At 50.5% G+C, this 19,685-nt stretch overlaps 1 long non-coding RNA gene across 1 annotated transcript; it reads right to left on the bottom strand.

Annotated features, from left to right (window-relative positions):
- Nucleotides 1–1,194: 1,194 nt before the first annotated feature.
- Nucleotides 1,195–14,028, bottom strand: LOC142466247 (uncharacterized). Its single transcript, XR_012788107.1, has 3 exons — nucleotides 13,398–14,028; nucleotides 11,709–11,740; nucleotides 1,195–1,301 (listed from the first exon to the last, which is right to left on the bottom strand). It is a non-coding gene; the product is annotated as an uncharacterized LOC142466247 (long non-coding RNA).
- Nucleotides 14,029–19,685: the final 5,657 nt, after the last annotated feature.

Here is a 19,685-nt window from a genome sequence, read left to right as displayed (position 1 = left end):
TGGCTTCCGATTAAATCGCGTATCTCACACTCAATTCTACTGCTCACTTTTAAAGCTTTACATTCTTCTGCCCCTCCTTACATCTCAGCCCTAATTTCTCGCTATACACCATCCAGACTCTTGCGTTCTTCTCAAGGATGTCTTCTTTCTACCCCCTTTGTATCTAAAGCTCTCTCCCGCCTTAAACCTTTCTCACTTTCTGCCCCACACCTCTGGAATGCCCTTCCCCTCAATACCCGACTAGCACCGTCGCTATCCACCTTTAAGACTCACCTTAAGACACATCTGCTTAAAGAAGCATATGAGTAGCACTGGATAATCATGGACACATGACACAAAGCTTGGCCCCCTGCAGACGCACTTACTAGTATTCCCTCCTACTGTCTCTGTACGTTCTCCCTACCTACCAATTAGATTGTAAGCTCCTCGGAGCAGGGACTCCTTCCTTAATGTTACTTTTACAGTATGTCTGAAGCACTTATTCCCATGATCTGTTATTTATATTTGTTATTTATATGACATGTATTACTACTGTGAAGCGCTATGTACATTTTATGGCGCTATACAAATAAAGACATACAATACAATACATAGCTCTCTCCCTGCTCTGGGAAATCCCGCTGCCCCCATGCCGGTCAGGTCACTATGTCCAGAGAGTTAATACCGGACACACACACGCCCAGTATTATCTCTAATTTTTTACTGGACAGAGTATTCAAATACAGGACAGACCGGTTCAGTACCGGGCACCTGGCACCATAATTCTGTACTGCAGTTTTTGATGCTTAAGGCGCACATCAAGAGAAACGAGGTAAGTAGATAGGAGCACACAAGCGTAATACATTTTGAGATTTCAGAGCATTAGTTTGATGCCAAAAATGGCATTTCCAATGTCTGGTACATAGACCATAGTGACCTCAAAGATTGGAGGGAACATTTGACCGGTTCACTCAGATCCAAACAGACTCGTTTGTAATGCGTCACCATTTGGGCTGGGACCGTCAAACTGCTCATATCCTGCAACGATGTAAATAGCTTGTGATCATTTTTAACTCAAGCTGTCACCAAGGAAAAATACTTAGGGCTTTGAAAGCCCTCATACGTCTGCTTAGATCTGCTCATAAAATATTATATATGAGTACTTGTAACATATCTTTCAAAAGCAATGTACTGTACTTGGGTATAAGGATCAGCTTTAATAGTGATGGAAAATCTGGACTGCAGGAAAGAGGTATCCAAAGTGAATTTAGAAGGGTTTCAGGCAGCATCACTAGGGCAGGAGTGGCCAACTCATCGAGTAACTGCAAAGGCAAACAATATCTTATTTTGCATTAAACGGGCAATGGATGGAAGGGAAGTAAACATAATTATGCCCCTTCACAAAGCATTAGTAACACCACAACTTGAATATGGAGTACAATTTTGGGCACCACTCCTTAGAAAAGACATTATGGAACTAGAGAGAGTGCAGAGAAGAGCCACCAAATTAATAAAGGGGGTGGACAATCTAACTTATGAGGAGAGGCTAGCTAAATTAGATTTATTTACATTAGAAAAGAGGCGTCTAAGGCTGAGTCCATGGTCAGCGCTTAGGCGCTGACCCGTGCTGAGGCGCGCTGACGCTTGTCAGTGAGACCCTGCAGCCACAATGAGAGCGGCTTTAGCAGGGGATCGCGCACGCGTCCGGAGGCGTAGCTCTAATTTTTTTTTAGTTTTGGCGCTCACGGGAGCGCAGGGCCGGTCACGTGGGCGGTTCACCCAATGACGTCACTGGCTCGCCCTCGACACGCCCCCGGACGGCGCACAAACTAAGGCCAGGGAAAGCACCCGCTTTCCCTCAGCCTCAGCGCGCCTTCGCACGGCTGCAGTCACCATGGACTCAACCTAAGAGGGGATGTGATAACTATATACAAATACATTCGGGGACAATACAAGGAGCTTTCAAAAGAACTATTCATCCCACGGGCAGTACTAAGGACTCAGGGTCATCCCTTTAGTTTGGAGGAAAGGAAATTTCACCAGCAACAAAGGAAATGGTTCTTTACAGTAAGGGCAGTTAAAATGTGGAATTCATTACCCATGGAGACTGTGATGGCAGATACAATAGATTTGTTCAAAAAAAGGTTGGACATATTTTTAGAAAGGAAAGGTATACAGGGATATACCAAATAAGTATACATGGGAAGGATGTTGATCCAGGGATTAATCCGATTGCCAATTCTTGGAGTCAGGAAGGAATTTATTTTTCCCCTTACGAGATATCACTGGATGATATGACACTGGGTTTTTTTTGTTTGCCTTCCTCTGGATCAATAAGTAAGTATAGATATAGGATAAAGTATCTGTTGTCTAAATTTAGCATAGGTTGAACTTGATGGACGTACGTCTTTTTTAACCTCATCTACTATGTAACTATGTAACTATGTAACTATGTAACTGTATAACTATGTAACTCCAGTTACACCAACAGGTCAGGTTGTAAGGATATTCCTGCTTCAGCAAAGGTAGCTCAATCAGTGCTTCAGTCAAAGACTGAGCCACCTGTGCAGAAGCTGGGACTGATTGAGCCACCTGTGCTGAAGCTGGGACTGATTGAGCCACTTGTGCTGAAGCAGGTATTTCCTGAAAACCTGAGCTGTTGGTGGCCCTTGAGGACTAGAGTTAGCTACCATTGTACTAAAGGTCTTTGGTGACCAGCAATGGTTCTTCAGAAACCGCCTGCCCTAAAATTCCTTCTGTTTGGAATCCACATAATAATATAACATAATAATATAACATAATAATAATAATAGTGTTTTCCCCTTGTCCAGGGCAGGCAGTGTACGCAGCGCTGTGCATAGAAATGTTGCAGGCACGAGTCCCTGTCCTCGTAAATCTGAGGCACAGGAGATAAAGTGACTTGCCCAGGGTCACAATGAGCTGACAGCGGGATTTGAACCAGGGTCTCCTGCTCCACGCTCTGTCACAAGGACTTGCCATATTAACCCTTCAAGGCCCTACAGACAAACAGCGTGCATCATGATGGGTGACACCCGTGGGGGGCTTATAATTCCCATTTTGCAGACCTAATTCCGCCATTCTCCTCACATCTCCGGAGGCAGGAAGCCATCACGCGATCGATCGCTAGAGCTGGAGGATCTATGGCCATGGAAGTGGCAGCACCCTCCGGCACTGAAGCGGTTAACTATTGCAGCACCGCAGTGCAGCACTGGTCCCTGATTCTGCTCATCTGGTTAACTATTCCAATGATCTGAACTCCCAGAAGCCACCAGGCAAACTGCGCCATTGGCCCTGTGCAGATTCTCGCAGCAAACACACATCAAGCAGGAAAGGTCAACGCTTTCATACAGAGACACTCGCGCTGTATCATACGGAGACACTCGCGCTGTATCACACGGAGACACTCGCGCTGTATCACACGGAGACACTCGCGCTGTATCACACGGAGACACTCGCGCTGTATCACACGGAGACACTCGCGCTGTATCACACGGAGACACTCGCGCTGTATCACACGGAGACACTCGCGCTGTATCACACGGAGACACTCGCGCTGTATCACACGGAGACACTCGCGCTGTATCACACGGAGACACTCGCGCTGTATCACACGGAGACACTCGCGCTGTATCACACGGAGACACTCGCGCTGTATCACACGGAGACACTCGCGCTGTATCACACGGAGACACTCGCGCTGTATCACACGGAGACACTCGCGCTGTATCACACGGAGACACTCGCGCTGTATCACACGGAGACACTCGCGCTGTATCACACGGAGACACTCGCGCTGTATCACACGGAGACACTCGCGCTGTATCACACGGAGACACTCGCGCTGTATCACACGGAGACACTCGCGCTGTATCACACGGAGACACTCGCGCTGTATCACACATAGACACTCGCGCTGTATCACACATAGACACTCGCGCTGTATCACACATAGACACTCGCGCTGTATCACACATAGACACTCGCGCTGTATCACACAGAGACACTCGCGCTGTATCACACGGAGACACTCGCGCTGTATCACACGGAGACACTCGCGCTGTATCACACAGACACTCGCGCTGTATCATACAGAGACACTCGCGCTGTATCACACGGAGACACTCGCGCTGTATCACACGGAGACACTCGCGCTGTATCATACAGAGACACTCGCGCTGTATCATACAGAGACACTCGCGCTGTATCACACGGAGACACTCGCGCTGTATCACACGGAGACACTCGCGCTGTATCATACGGAGACACTCGCGCTGTATCATACGGAGACACTCGCGCTGTATCACACGGAGACACTCGCGCTGTATCACACGGAGATACTCGCGCTGTATCACACTGAGATACTCGCGCTGTATCACACGGAGACACTCGCGCTGTATCACACGGAGACACTCGCGCTGTATCATACAGAGACAATCGCGCTGTATCATACGGAGACACTCGCGCTGTATCATACGGAGACACTCGCGCTGTATCATACGGAGACACTCGCGCTGTATCACACCAGCAGAGACACTCGCGCTGTATCACACGGAGACACTCGCGCTGTATCATACGGAGACACTCGCGCTGTATCATACGGAGACACTCGCGCTGTATCATACGGAGACACTCGCGCTGTATCATACGGAGACACTCGCGCTGTATCACACGGAGACACTCGCGCTGTATCACACGGAGACACTCGCGCTGTATCACACGGAGATACTCGCGCTGTATCATACGGAGACACTCGCGCTGCATCACACGGAGACACTCGCGCTGTATCATACGGAGACACTCGCGCTGTATTATACGGAGACACTCGCGCTGTATCATACGGAGATACTTGCGCTGTATCACACGGAGACACTCGCGCTGTATCACACGGAGACACTCGCGCTGTATCACACGGAGACACTCGCGCTGTATCATACGGAGACACTCGCGCTGTATCATACGGAGACACTCGCGCTGTATCATACGGAGACACTCGCGCTGTATCATACGGAGACACTCGCGCTGTATTATACGGAGACACTCGCGCTGTATCATACGGAGACACTCGCGCTGTATCACACCAGCAGAGACACTCGCGCTGTATCACACGGAGACACTCGCGCTGTATCATACGGAGACACTCGCGCTGTATCATACGGAGACACTCGCGCTGTATCATACGGAGACACTCGCGCTGTATCATACGGAGACACTCGCGCTGTATCACACGGAGACACTCGCGCTGTATCACACGGAGACACTCGCGCTGTATCACACGGAGATACTCGCGCTGTATCATACGGAGACACTCGCGCTGCATCACACGGAGACACTCGCGCTGTATCATACGGAGACACTCGCGCTGTATTATACGGAGACACTCGCGCTGTATCATACGGAGATACTCGCGCTGTATCACACGGAGACACTCGCGCTGTATCACACGGAGATACTCGCGCTGTATCACACTGAGATACTCGCGCTGTATCACACGGAGACACTCGCGCTGTATCACACGGAGACACTCGCGCTGTATCATACAGAGACAATCGCGCTGTATCATACGGAGACACTCGCGCTGTATCATACGGAGACACTCGCGCTGTATCATACGGAGACACTCGCGCTGTATCACACCAGCAGAGACACTCGCGCTGTATCACACGGAGACACTCGCGCTGTATCATACGGAGACACTCGCGCTGTATCATACGGAGACACTCGCGCTGTATCATACGGAGACACTCGCGCTGTATCATACGGAGACACTCGCGCTGTATCACACGGAGACACTCGCGCTGTATCACACGGAGACACTCGCGCTGTATCACACGGAGATACTCGCGCTGTATCATACGGAGACACTCGCGCTGCATCACACGGAGACACTCGCGCTGTATCATACGGAGACACTCGCGCTGTATTATACGGAGACACTCGCGCTGTATCATACGGAGATACTTGCGCTGTATCACACGGAGACACTCGCGCTGTATCACACGGAGACACTCGCGCTGTATCACACGGAGACACTCGCGCTGTATCATACGGAGACACTCGCGCTGTATCATACGGAGACACTCGCGCTGTATCATACGGAGACACTCGCGCTGTATCACACGGAGATACTCGCGCTGTATCACACGGAGATACTCGCGCTGTATCACACGGAGACACTCGCGCTGTATCACACGGAGACACTCGCGCTGTATCATACGGAGACACTCGCGCTGTATCATACGGAGATACTCGCGCTGTATCATACGGAGATACTCGCGCTGTATCATACGGAGACACTCGCGCTGTATCACACCAGCAGAGACACTCGCGCTGTATCACACGGAGACACTCGCGCTGTATCATACGGAGACACTCGCGCTGTATCACACGGAGACACTCGCGCTGTATCATACAGAGACACTCGCGCTGTATCACACGGAGACACTCGCGCTGTATCATACGGAGACACTCGCGCTGTATCACACAGACACTCGCGCTGTATCATACAGAGACACTCGCGCTGTATCACACGGAGACACTCGCGCTGTATCATACGGAGACACTCGCGCTGTATCATACGGAGACACTCGCGCTGTATCATACGGAGACACTCGCGCTGTATCACACGGAGACACTCGCGCTGTATCACACGGAGACACTCGCGCTGTATCATACGGAGACACTCGCGCTGTATCATACGGAGACACTCGCGCTGTATCACACGGAGACACTCGCGCTGTATCACACGGAGATACTTGCGCTGTATCACACTGAGATACTCGCGCTGTATCACACGGAGACACTCGCGCTGTATCACACGGAGACACTCGCGCTGTATCATACAGAGACAATCGCGCTGTATCATACGGAGACACTCGCGCTGTATCATACGGAGACACTCGCGCTGTATCATACGGAGACACTCGCGCTGTATCACACCAGCAGAGACACTCGCGCTGTATCACACGGAGACACTCGCGCTGTATCATACGGAGACACTCGCGCTGTATCATACGGAGACACTCGCGCTGTATCATACGGAGACACTCGCGCTGTATCATACGGAGACACTCGCGCTGTATCACACGGAGACACTCGCGCTGTATCACACGGAGACACTCGCGCTGTATCACACGGAGATACTCGCGCTGTATCATACGGAGACACTCGCGCTGCATCACACGGAGACACTCGCGCTGTATCATACGGAGACACTCGCGCTGTATTATACGGAGACACTCGCGCTGTATCACACGGAGATACTCGCGCTGTATCACACGGAGACACTCGCGCTGTATCACACGGAGACACTCGCGCTGTATCACACGGAGACACTCGCGCTGTATCATACGGAGACACTCGCGCTGTATCATACGGAGACACTCGCGCTGTATCATACGGAGACACTCGCGCTGTATCACACGGAGATACTCGCGCTGTATCACACGGAGATACTCGCGCTGTATCACACGGAGACACTCGCGCTGTATCACACGGAGACACTCGCGCTGTATCATACGGAGACACTCGCGCTGTATCATACGGAGATACTCGCGCTGTATCATACGGAGATACTCGCGCTGTATCATACGGAGACACTCGCGCTGTATCATACGGAGACACTCGCGCTGTATCACACCAGCAGAGACACTCGCGCTGTATCACACGGAGACACTCGCGCTGTATCATACGGAGACACTCGCGCTGTATCAGACGGAGACACTCGCGCTGTATCACACGGAGACACTCGCGCTGTATCACACGGAGACACTCGCGCTGTATCACACGGAGACACTCGCGCTGTATCACACGGAGACACTCGCGCTGTATCACACGGAGACACTCGCGCTGTATCACACGGAGATACTCGCGCTGTATCATACGGAGACACTCGCGCTGTATCAGACGGAGACACTCGCGCTGCATCACACGGAGACACTCGCGCTGTATCATACGGAGACACTCGCGCTGTATTATACGGAGACACTCGCGCTGTATCACACGGAGACACTCGCGCTGTATCATACGGAGATACTCGCGCTGTATCACACGGAGATACTCGCGCTGTATCACACGGAGACACTCGCGCTGTATCATACGGAGACACTCGCGCTGTATCATACGGAGACACTCGCGCTGTATCATACGGAGACACTCGCTGTATCACACGGAGACACTCGCGCTGTATCACGGAGACACTCGCGCTGTATCATACGGAGACACTCGCGCTGTATCATACGGAGACACTCGCTGTATCACACGGAGACACTCGCGCTGTATCACGGAGACACTCTCGCTGTATCATACGGAGACACTCGCGCTGTATCATACGGAGACACTCGCGCTGTATCATACGGAGACACTCGCGCTGTATCATACGGAGACACTCGCGCTGTATCATACGGAGACACTCGCGCTGTATCATACGGAGACACTCGCGCTGTATCATACGGAGACACTCGCGCTGTATCATACGGAGACACTCTCGCTGTATCATACGGAGATACTCGCGCTGTATCATACGGAGACACTCGCGCTGTATCACACGGAGACACTCGCGCTGTATCATACGGAGATACTCGCGCTGTATCATACGGAGACACTCGCGCTGTATTATACGGAGACACTCGAGCTGTATCACACGGAGACACTCTCGCTGTATCACACGGAGACACTCGCGCTGTATCACTGTATCACACGGAGACATTCGCGCTGTATCACTGTATCACACGGAGACACTCGCGCTGTATCATACGGAGACACTCGCGCTGTATCATACGGAGACACTCGCGCTGTATCACACGGAGACACTCTCGCTGTATCACACGGAGACACTCTCGCTGTATGACACGGAGACACTCGCGCTGTATCATACGGAGACACTCGCGCTGTATCACACTGAGACACTCGCGCTGTATCACACGGAGACACTCGTGCTGTATCATACGGAGACACTCGCGCTGTATCACACGGAGACACTCGAGCTGTATCACACGGAGACACTCGCGCTGTATCACACGGAGATAATCGCGCTGTATCACACGGAGACACTCGCGCTGTATCACACGGAGATACTCGCGCTGTATCACACGGAGACACTCGCGCTGTATCACACGGAGACACTCGCGCTGTATCACACGGAGACACTCGCGCTGTATCACACGGAGACACTCGCGCTGTATCACACGGAGACACTCGCGCTGTATCACACGGAGACACTCGCGCTGTATCACACGGAGACACTCGCGCTGTATCACACGGAGACACTCGCGCTGTATCACACGGAGACACTCGCGCTGTATCACACGGAGACACTCGCGCTGTATCACACGGAGACACTCGCGCTGTATCACACGGAGACACTCGCGCTGTATCACACGGAGACACTCGCGCTGTATCACACGGAGACACTCGCGCTGTATCACACGGAGACACTCGCGCTGTATCACACGGAGACACTCGCGCTGTATCACACGGAGACACTCGCGCTGTATCACACGGAGACACTCGCGCTGTATCACACGGAGACACTCGCGCTGTATCACACGGAGACACTCGCGCTGTATCACACGGAGACACTCGCGCTGTATCACACGGAGACACTCGCGCTGTATCACACGGAGACACTCGCGCTGTATCACACGGAGACACTCGCGCTGTATCACACGGAGACACTCGCGCTGTATCGTACGGAGACACTCGCGCTGTATCGTACGGAGACACTCGCGCTGTATCGTACGGAGACACTCGCGCTGTATCGTACGGAGACACTCGCGCTGTATCGTACGGAGACACTCGCGCTGTATCGGACGGAGACACTCGCGCTGTATCACACGGAGACACTCGCGCTGTATCACTGTATCACACGGAGACACTCGCGCTGTATCACACGGAGACACTCGAGCTGTATCACACGGAGACACTCGAGCTGTATCACACGGAGACACTCGCGCTGTATCACACGGAGACACTCGAGCTGTATCACTGTATCACACGGAGATACTCGCGCTGTATCACACGGAGACACTCGAGCTGTATCACACGGAGACACTCGAGCTGTATCACACGGAGACACTCGCGCTGTATCACACGGAGACACTCGCGCTGTATCACACGGAGACACTCGCGCTGTATCACACGGAGACACTCGCGCTGTATCACACGGAGATACTCGCGCTGTATCGCACGGAGACACTCGCGCTGTATCGCGCGGAGACAATCGCGCTGTATCGCGCGGAGACACTCGCGCTGTATCGCGCGGAGACACTCGCGCTGTATCGCGCGGAGACACTCGCGCTGTATCGCGCGGAGACACTCGCGCTGTATCGCGCGGAGACACTCGCGCTGTATCGCGCGGAGACACTCGCGCTGTATCGCGCGGAGACACTCGCGCTGTATCGCGCGGAGACACTCGCGCTGTATCGCGCGGAGACACTCGCGCTGTATCGCGCGGAGACACTCGCGCTGTATCGCGCGGAGACACTCGCGCTGTATCGCGCGGAGACACTCGCGCTGTATCGCGCGGAGACACTCGCGCTGTATCGCGCGGAGACACTCGCGCTGTATCGCGCGGAGACACTCGCGCTGTATCGCGCGGAGACACTCGCGCTGTATCGCGCGGAGACACTCGCGCTGTATCGCGCGGAGACACTCGCGCTGTATCGCGCGGAGACACTCGCGCTGTATCGCGCGGAGACACTCGCGCTGTATCACACGGAGACACTCGCGCTGTATCACACGGAGACACTCGCGCTGTATGTTGAAATTGCGGTTCCTGTCATGTGCTATAAAGTGTCCGCTCCTACACCAGTTCCTGCTGCAGCGGAGAGCGGCCTGCTCTGCTCCCATCCTCCGCCGCCCCCCAAAATGTGCCGCGCTAGGCGACCACTGTCGCCCAGTGGTTGCACCGGCCATGAGCACAGGTAGCTGAAATCCGTGGCTCAGTCATAATAACTGAGCCACTGAGTGAGCCACCTGTGTCGAAGGGGGAGTTATTGTGTGTGTATTGTGGCGGGGGGGGGGGGTAAGGGTGTATTTGAGCAGGGAGGTTATTAGGAGTGTGATTGATGTCATAATGACTGAGCCACCTGTGCTGAAGCAGGGATATACTGAAAACCTGACCTGTTGGTGGCCCTTGAGCACTGGATGTAGAGCAGGGGTGCACAAACTTTTCTGTCTGCGCCCCCCTGCCTGCTCTCAACCCCGCCCCCCCTCCTTACCTGGTGTCTGGCTTCTTCTGACATCACGAAGTCGCTTTGCCATGGCAACGCGGTCATGTGACCATGGCGACGCATCGCTGGAAGCCGCCGGACACCAGGTAAGTGAGTTACAAAGGCCTTGAGCGCGCTCCCCGGCACTTAATTTAAATCCCTTGGGGAAGAGCGCGGGGCCTCTGTAACCGCCGCCCCCCCCACTCGGGGTGCGACCCCCAGATTGCGCACCCCATGCTGTAGAGACTATCCTGTCAACAGGAACGGCTGTCCTTGTCCATGCACTTGTGTTCAACTTTCCAGCGACTAAGCCGGCATCTTTTGGGAGCTCCGAGCTGTAACATCTCTATCATTTCAAAAAAATGCAATTATTGCGCGGATTATACAGACGCCTCTTGGGGTTAATCCGCACGACAAGTTGTTTAAAGCAATCTGGGCTGGCCGGAATATTAGGTTATTTAGAAGTAATACATTTAGTATGTACAAGATCAATATACTTACACCTTCTCCATCATGGCTTTAGCCCAAAACACCTGGAAAACAGATAATAGATCAGTTGCGTATAGTATAGCGTATAACGTATAACACAAATGGATAAGGCGCCTATAGTATAGTATAGTGTATAATGTATAACACAAATGGATAAGGCGCCTATAGTATAGTATAGCGTATAATGTATAACACAAATGGATAAGGCGCCTATAGTATAGTATAGCGTATAACACAAATGGATAAGGCGCCTATAGTATAGTATAGCGTATAACGTATAACACAAATGGATAAGGCGCCTATAGTATAGTATAGCGTATAACGTATAACACAAATGGATAAGGCGCCTATAGTATAGTATAGCGTATAACACAAATGGATAAGGCGCCTATAGTATAGTATAGTGTATAACACAAATGGATAAGGCGCCTATAGTATAGTATAGCGTATAACGTATAACACAAATGGATAAGGCGCCTATAGTATAGTATAGCGTATAACGTATAACACAAATGGATAAGGCGCCTATAGTATAGTATAGCGTATAACGTATAACACGAATGGATAAGGCGCCTATAGTATAGTATAGCGTGGCAACCCTCTTCAAGATAGAGGTTCTAAAAAAAAGAAGGTGTGTGTGTGTGTGTGTGTGTACGCACATTTTAAGTGAAACTTCATTGTCTTTTGTCACTGTTTTGTCACAGAAATTGTATTTGTGATGGTGATGTTTTTAATTAAAAATCAAAACACAATTTCAGTGCCAAAACGCAAAGTTTGACTTAGAACACGCGTGCGCGGCACACCCGTCCTGTTTTAGCTATTTGCACTTCTATATTTATACTAACTGTGAATTCCTCGTGTGTGTCTCTGTGCGTGTTTACTGTGTGTGTGTGTGTCTCTGTGCGTGTTTACTGTGTGTGTGTCTCTGTGTGCGTGTGTGTGTTTCCGTCTCCCAAGTGTGGTGGAGTCGCTGCTGCGCATGTGCGCCGGCGGTTGCTGCCAAGACTGCCGTCGCCGTCTGCCTCGTCTGCCAATAGTAACGTCTCTTCCATTACCAACCTTCGGCACCATGAAGGCGATTTTGTGCACGCTGACTTTTGGTAGGTGCCAGCAATGAAGTTTCACTTCAAAAAGTTAGAAGTACAGACTACCATAACTCTGCTACACAAAGGCCCATATTGCTAAGCGGTGTGCACCAGGCGTGTGTCACGCATATAAGCAAATAGCATGGGCTTACAATAGCAGAAGCATATACCGGTATAAAGCACGTGTTGGTCTGTGTGTATCATTACTTGGGTGTGGCTCTTGAAACGTCAAATACAAATACCCCGTGTGAGCACAGTCACATGTCTCAGGCAGGTCTGCATCCCCGCCTGTCCCCATTATCTCCCAGCATGCAGTGCTTCCACTGCAGCCAGGGATTCTGGGAAAGGGCATGAAAATGAGCCCACTCAACCTTTTGCTTCTTACCCATTCCAACATGGGACCCCTATAAGCTTCTCCGCTCAGCCTTGACATGCAAATCCGTGTACGGTGGGCTTTTTGTCTATCACTGCCTGTGTGTGTATTAGTCCGGGCCGGTGCTAGGGTAGTAGGAGCCGTCGGGACCTTCAGCCTTGCACATGTAACCCCTTCCTTAAAAGGAGTTGTTCCAGTGAAATACTGTGTATAGTGCAGGTGTTATGCACAGACTCTTATTACCTTCTCTCAGGGTGCTGGTGTCCGGCAGCCTGGTTGTTGTAAGCTTTGATGTACAGTGAAGATGCTAATAAAGGGCGCCAGGAACTTTATGGCACAAACAGGACTGGTTTTATTGGCATCATCATTCCTACACACAGCTTCCCTGAGATCCATACAGTTTGACCGGGGAGGTACCCACGGCTTTTGTCTTCCTTTTTTATAGCTTCCACAGTGGCAGGAACATACCCACCATTAGCTCAATACCAGGAGTTCTTTCCAGACCTCTCCCAGGGCTAGGTTCAGGGGGCGCCTTCAATCTCGGTTCCCATTGCCTGTCATTCTGTGCAGGGTCCCTCTAGCCCCTACAACTGGGGGTCTGGTGTACCTAGGCGTGGGGTTGGCGTTAGAGCAAACCCAATGTGGTACTCCCCCCAGCGAGTCCCTGTTCTAGGGCTCACAGGCCACAAGTCACACCACGCACGTTCCTCCTAATGGCAAAGGGTGAGGAGTGGCATTTCCACGTGATAGTGGTCCTTCTAACCGAAGGGGCACTAACCCATGAAAAATAATGAAGGTGACCATTCCTCTTAGTCATAAAGTTACATGCATGACAGGGCCCCCTCCTCTATATCTCCTGGGATTTAAGGCCAGAATCCCCCACCCCCAATATTTATACTTAATTTTGACATAATGGGTTACCATAGTTACAGGGGAGTGGTTTGGCTCCTCTAAACCACGCCCAGCCTTGATGACAGAGTAGGTTTCTTCCAGAATGGGGGCGGGGCTTACATTTCAGGTAGACTGATTTGCAACAATAATATAAAGGTCTTTGCTTCGCAACGTCCTACAACAGTTAACCCTTTATATGCAAAACAGTTAGCCCAACAGGGGAGTTACAACCCACCGCTCACAATTAACTTTAGAAGATTAATATTGTGCATTTGTAGTAATACAGATTCAGCATTTATAATGACTGGTTTATTTGACATTAAAAATCAGAATATGATGCAGATTATACATTCTCATTGTAATGGGAGAGGGGGGTGGTATAGTTATATGTCTGGGAGGCAGGGTACAGTTATGTTCATAGAGGGGAGCGGGGTACTTATGGGCCCGGCAGGAGTCATTATGCACCCTGGCGGGGGTGGGAGGGTAGTAATGTTCCCGGAGGGTGTTCGTTATGTGCAGTGGGACGGGTAGTAATGTGCCCTAGTGGGGGTACCTATGTGCCCGGTGGGGCTCATTATGCGCCGTGAAAGGGGGGTAGTACTGTGCCCTAGTGGGGGTACCTATGTGCCTGGTGGGGGCCATTATGCACCCCGGGAGGGGGGGTGTAGTAATGTGCCTTGGAGGGGGAGGGAGAAGGGGCCTGGGGGTAAAGGTATGGACCTGAGTGGCAGGGAGGGCCACAACAGAGGAAGGGGGGAGCAGAGTGTGCTTACCTGCCATCTTGGAAGGTGGAGGGGGCCTGCATCGCTGAGGTGCCCGTCAGTGGGGGCCTGTCATAATTGGTGTCCGCGGAAGTGCCCGTCAGTTCAACCGGCCTCCAGCAGGCCCCCACTGTGAAGCACCTCTGCAGACCTGGCACGTTAGGGTCACCGCCAGGGTGCCCAGGCCCCCTGACACACCGGGCCCAGGGCAGTACGCCCAGCTGCCCCCCCCCCTTGTCGGCGGCCCTGCTGCTACATGGACTTTTGCCGTTCTAGGCAACTGCCTAGTTTGCCTCGTGGTTAAACCAGTCCTGAGATTCCTCCCAGGACTCCTCTTCCTTCTTGTTGGACTTTATATTTGGTCAGATTTTATATTTTCGAGGTGCCGGTTCTCCCCCTTTTTTCCTGGTATTAGTGTGTTACTCTTACAGCTACTGTCATTAGGGGATCAGCAATAAGTGGCAGAGGGCAACATTAGCATTTTCAGTGTCGTGGGTCTCGTGGCACCAGAGTGATTCCGGACCTCCGAGACTTCAGCACCACTCCTGGAGCGATCATGTGACATGCCTGATCCCTGGATATGGGGCTACACTTCCGTTGCGATCGTGCTGGCTGCTCCGTCCAAGCCCGATAACCCCCCTGGAAAACTGGCATATGCGTCACGTGCCAGCACCCACGTCGTGTCATATACGTGAAAACGGCACTGCAAAGCTCAGCCACTTGGCTACCAAAGGGGCCAACAAAGGGGTTAGGATTTGTGCTGGCAGAATATCTGCCTCGTCTGACTCCCCTATATGCCATCATTTGCATGTGCTGTGAGGTGTCCAGTGGCATAGCACTGCTTAGTACACCTGCTTATGTTCCTTCACATTGCAATGTACCTTGATGTTAGATGCACATCGCTACGGGAGAAGGGAGGGGGCCATGCTTCTTCATCAAACCCCACACAGCTGTAATTCTTTGGGGCAGTCGCATTTCCACTCGCAACTTGCCACTGTGCCGGAGACAATGGGTCTGGCAACATCTGGACGTCCATTGTAGTCAACCGGTGTTAAATTACATTTTATTGATTTAAAAGCTAGTTCTTCCGCTCTGGTTCTTCATTATGTGCCCCTCATCGCCAACCTCTCTCGATTGCTACACTTTCTCAACACCTATTCTGTCCTAGACCCTCTACAATCTGGCTTCCGCACTGCTTACTCTACTGAAACAGCCCTCACTAAAATAACCGACGACCTCCACGCTGCCAAAGACAGAGGTCATTACACTCTGCTCATATTACTCGACCTCTCTGCAGCATACGACACCGTGGACCACCCTCTTCTCCTTCACATTCTCCATACTCTTGGTATTCGGAACAAAGCTTTATTCTGGATCTCCTCTTACCTCTCCCATCGTACCTTCAGTGTCTCTTTTGCTAACACCTCCTCCTCCTCTATTGATCTCTCTGTGGGGGTACCCAGGGCTCTGTCCTGGGACCCCTTCTCTTTTCTCTCTACACACTCTCTCTAGGTGACCTAATCACATCTTTTGGGTTTAAATATCACCTCTATGCTGACGACGCACAAATTTACCTTTCAACCCCTGACCTTACACCTGCTATACAGACCAAAGTTTCTGAATGCCTCTCTGGAATATCATCCTGGATGGCCATCCACCGACTGAAACTTAACATGGCAAAAACAGAGCTCCTTATACTTCCTCCCAAACCTGGCCCTACTACCTCCTTCCACATTACTGTTGGAAATACGATCATTCACCCAGTAGCCCAAGCACGCTGCCTAGGGGTCACACTTGATTCCTCTCTCTCATTCTCCTCTCATATTCAAAACGTTTCTAAAACCTGTCGCTTTTTCCTCCGCAATATCACAAAGATACGCCCTTTCCTCTGTTACTCAACTGCTAAAACTCTGACTCAGGCCCTCATTCTCTCACGTCTCGATTACTGCAACCTCCTGCTGTCCGGCCTTCCTACCTCTCACCTGTCTCCCCTACAATCTATCCTAAACGCTGCTGCCAGAATCACTCTACTCTTTCCTAAATCTGTCTCCGCATCTCCCCTCCTGAAATCCCTCTCCTGGCTTCCGATTAAATCACGTATCTCACACTCAATTCTTCTCACTTTTAAAGCTTTACATTCTTCTGCCCCTCCTTACATCTCAGTCCTAATTTCTCGCTATGCACCATCACGACTCTTGCGTTCTTCTCAAGGAAGTCTTCTTTCTACCCCCTGTGTATCTAAAGCTCTCTCCCGCCTTAAACCTTTCTCACTTTCTGCCCCACACCTCTGGAATGCCCTTCCCCTCAATACCTGACTAGCACCCTCTCTATCCACCTTTAAGACCCACCTTAAGACACATCTGCTTAAAGAAGCATATGAGTAGCACTGGATAATCATGGACACGACACATAAAGCTTGGCCCCCTGCAGACGCACTTACTAGTATTCCCTCCTACTGTCTCTGTACGTTCTCCCTACCTACCAATTAGATTGTAAGCTCCTCTGAGCAGGGACTCCTTCCTTAGTGTTACTTTTACAGTATGTCTGAAGCCCTTATTCCCATGATCTGTTATTTATATTACCTGTTACTTATTTGATTACCACATGTATTACTACTGTGAAGCGCTATGTACATTTATGGCGCTATATAAATAAAGACATACAATACAATACAACCCAACACCACCTTATCTGGCTTAAATGTGGGCATTTAAAATGGTCTAGAGCAGAGGTTCCAACTCCAGGCCACAAGGAGCACTCCGTGCAGGTTTTACGGCTGTCTTCTCATTAGCACAGGGGGCACAGCCATTGTGCTGGAGCCGGGGTATCCCTAAACCTGCACTGAGTGTTCCTTGAGGCCTGGCGTTGGGATCCATTGGGCTAAAGCAGTGACAACCAGTCGGACAGGAGACACTAAACGTGATGTCACAGAGCATAACGTGGGCAGGTTTGTGTTCGCGTGTGCAGTGCAGGGAAGTTTTAGGACCATGTAAGGTATCTCATAGCTTAGCATTTACAGGCCTTAACCCGACCACTGCCATGTGGACATTGCTTGCCCTCTCGCAGATAAAGGGGTCATCTTCCCCTAACATTGTGACAGACAGACCATGATGTCATGGGATCCATGTACAAAGCATTACAAATGGCATTAAGGGCGTAAAATTGGCGCAGGGAAATCGCCAATGTAATTGCGCATGTGTGCGCCTGCGTACTGTTTCCCGATGTGCGCCTTAAGCGCCAAATGTTTTTAGTCGGATATTTTGGCGCACACAAACAGAATGTGCATGGCATATTTATTTATTTAATTAATTTATAAAATGTTTTACCAGGAAGTAATACATTGAGAGTTACCTCTCGTTCTCACGTATGTACAGAGTTATGATGACAAATACATGATTACAAATAGGGTTGCCAGGTGGCTTGTCCAAAAATACTGGACACAATGGCGAAAGTTACGACGCACACGAGAATCGTTGTTGGGGAAGAATGTTATTTATAAATGACCTGACTGTAATGTCATTGTTTCTAAATTTCACTCCAAGTATTCACCAATTTGCACCAATTTATATTCTATTTCGTAAAAAATCTGGGGAGGAAGCACTCTTCCGAGGATTTTTTTAGGAAATAGAATATGAAATAATGCAAATTGGTGCACGCTTGGAGTGAAATTTAGAACAATGAGGTAATGGTCAGATCATTTATAAATAACTGACCTGCAGTCACACTGTACATGGTGAGCAATACTGATCTTACTGCTCCTCCCACACATTCCAAGATTGTTGCACCCCTCCTCATCCTCTCTCTCCCCTTATCCTCTCACCCCTCCCCTCGTCCTTTCGCCCACCCCTCATCCTCTCATCCCCCCTCCCTTCATCCTCTCACCCCCTCCCTTCACCCTCCTCCCTGTCATTATCAACCCCCCCCCCCTCCCAGTCGTTATCAGTACAGTAGCATTCAAACTTAGACTTCAAAATCCAGCTTTAAATTGCATATTGAATTATGCCAGTGAATAAGTAACCTGCTCTTCCTTCTTGGGGTTGATCTGTAAGTGCTGCAGAGATTGCAATGCTGCTGTGATGAATTTACAATGGTGGTTATTTTTAATAGGTCTTGAAAATGGGAAGACTTTGTATGATAACAATCCCTCCCCACCATTGGTTACTACTGTAAGTCCGGAGACATAATACCGGATACATACATGTCCGGAATTATCTCTCATTTATTACCGGACAGGGTAACCAAATACCGGGCTGTCCGGTTCAATACCGGACACCTGGCAACCCTAGTTACAATTACATAGTTACATAAGTGAAAGGAGTATACATTATATACAAGACATAGCATGCACTGTTAGAGATAATATATATTATAGGCGTACTGTATGTAACAGTTACAGACCAGATTAAAATGTGAGACAGCTTTAGTTTTGAAAGAACTTAGACTGGTGCTGGATGTGAGAGTCTCCGGTAGGTTGTTCCAGTTTTGGGGTGCACGGTAAGAGGAGGAACGGCCGGATGCTTTGTTGAGCCTTGGGACCATGAACAGTCTTTTGGAGTCTGATCTCAAATGATAGGTGCTGCATGTGGTTGGGGTGAGGAGCTTGTTCAGATAGGTGGGTAGCTTGCCCAGAAAGTATTTGAGGGTGAGACAGGAAAGGTGAACTTTGCGCCTAGACTCGAGTGAGGGCGGGGGGCTCCATGTTTCTGAATGGCCCCCCCACATCGTTAATCTCTCCATGACATCACACACAGTAAGCCTTACTGCATCTGTAAGGTGCTGCGCATCAACCACAAATGTATTCGACACAGCACAGATGTTTCATTACATACAGCCGGAGTGGCCATCTGCTGTTCTCAAGGGCCACCAACAGGTCAGTGTT

The sequence above is a fragment of the Ascaphus truei genome, chromosome 14, assembly GCF_040206685.1.
Source record: "Ascaphus truei isolate aAscTru1 chromosome 14, aAscTru1.hap1, whole genome shotgun sequence".
NCBI classification, from domain to species: domain Eukaryota; kingdom Metazoa; phylum Chordata; class Amphibia; order Anura; family Ascaphidae; genus Ascaphus; species Ascaphus truei.
The sequence above is the reverse complement of the archived record's forward strand: the minus strand, read 5'-3'. Positions and strand labels throughout refer to the sequence as shown.